We start from the raw sequence: 1,979 nt of genomic DNA on the forward strand, positions 1-1,979 counted from the left end.
GTTTATATTTTAATAAAAACCTTAAAACTATCCTGGTGTCTGGCAAGTCAGTGAAACTCGTACACTCAGTCATTACATCTACAGGATGACATGCTACTTTGAACAATGACAGTTTTGCACCTTTTATCTATTTTAATGTATGGGGTCGCATTAGCCAATTTTTTTCCACATCTGACTGATTTTTATTTTTTATAGTGACAGAAAAATCTGAAGGCATCATATTGATGGATTGCAATTTTTTAATTTTTTTATTTTATTTGAATGAACACCACTAACCACTTGGCGGTGAGTTAACATAATAATTAGCTGTTTACTCGATGCATGATGTCGTTTGCTTCACTTGGGAAACTATGGCAGCTGTGTCTCCAGTGCTTTTTTGTTACTGTTGAGAAAAAAGTTACATAGGTTCATCTGGTTTAAGTGGATTATCTGTTCACCTTGTTCGGACTGATTGTTAAGTAAAAATGAATGAAAATAAATGCTATTGAATGTTTAATTAAGGGGTCTCCAACCAGTTTCTTGTGAGCTCATTTAAAGTAGGTCTTCAGTGCTTATGAAAAGTTAGGAGAAGCTAAATATAGCTGTTTTCTGCTACATGGACTAACTGCCACATTGGTTGTGTTTTTGCTATTTAGACTGTTTTTTCTTGATCTCATCACTCTGAATAACAAGGCAAACATATTTTAACATTCAAATTGTCTGAAGTTTAGATGAGTTTTATTTTATGCTACACATTTTATGAATCRCACAATGTCTTCTTGGGGTCCCCCCCCCCTTTATTTATTTATTATTACTTTTTGCAAATGATGGAGTAAAACCTTGTGACACAGAATGGGTGTAAATATTTCCTATAAAGCACCCCCCATTTAGACAGTTGATTTAGACAGTAAATATAACCAATCTGTGGAAATTCAAGAAAGAATGCTAAATTTGAGCAAACTGAACAAAGACATCAATAATGATAATAAAGTCAAATAGAAAATGTAACTATATTAATTTGCATAAGACAGTAAATGTAGTAGTTTAAAACAGGTTTGTGAGATGCCTTTGACTCAGTTTTTTAGGTTTTACAACAGTTTTTTACTGGTTGAATGTGATGTGTGTCATTGTGAGAAATACTTCAGATCAGAGAACTTGTGTCTTCTTGTCAGAGCACATCAACACTGCAGGGATGAGGTTTCTTATAATCCTGACCACTTTCTCTCAAGGTATTTATTTTTAACATTATCTAAAGATATGACTTCTTTAACAACAGCTGTATGATACATGTTACACTGTTTAAAGCTATGAGTCCTAACAGAAAATGATGTTTGATGACTTTCTAAGACTGAAATACTTTGACAACCTTTATAATCTGGGATTGAAACTCAGATTTTGTAGCAAAAATTGTACATATACTACATTTGTATCAGATTAGAGTATCACTACCTTTTAAAAAGGAAAGTAACTTTGGCATAATAATTATTTTTGGTGTAGTCGTTAAAATGTTCATTCAGGAAGTGGTGTAGTTTCCTCTTATTATATTCCTCTTAATATGTATGTCTCAGTTTAGTTTCTCTGCTCAGAATGAAATGAATGTTAAAAAAACATACTATTAGAAATAAATTTTATGCAGACGTATAGTCATCTTTGTTGTAAATTGATAATGCTTGTCTGTGTTTGCCAGATTAAAGATGGRTTTAACAGCCAATTGATCTTAAAATACACAAAAGTGGCCAAAAGCATTGTGGTAGTAGATGTTWTTTTTYTTTTGAAAACCAAWTMTTTTACAACCCCATTCCAATGAAGTTGGGACACTGTGTAAATAAATAAAAACAGAATACAATGATTTGCACATCCTTTTAACATACTGTATATTCAGACAATGTATATTTAATGTTCAAACAGATTAAATTTATTGTTTTTTTTATTATTATTTTCTCATTTTGAATTTGATGCCAGCAACACATTCCAAAAAGGCTGGGACAGGAGCAACAAAG

Source organism: Austrofundulus limnaeus, unplaced genomic scaffold (genome assembly GCF_001266775.1).
Source record: "Austrofundulus limnaeus strain Quisiro unplaced genomic scaffold, Austrofundulus_limnaeus-1.0 Scaffold164, whole genome shotgun sequence".
NCBI classification, from domain to species: Eukaryota; Metazoa; Chordata; class Actinopteri; order Cyprinodontiformes; family Rivulidae; genus Austrofundulus; species Austrofundulus limnaeus.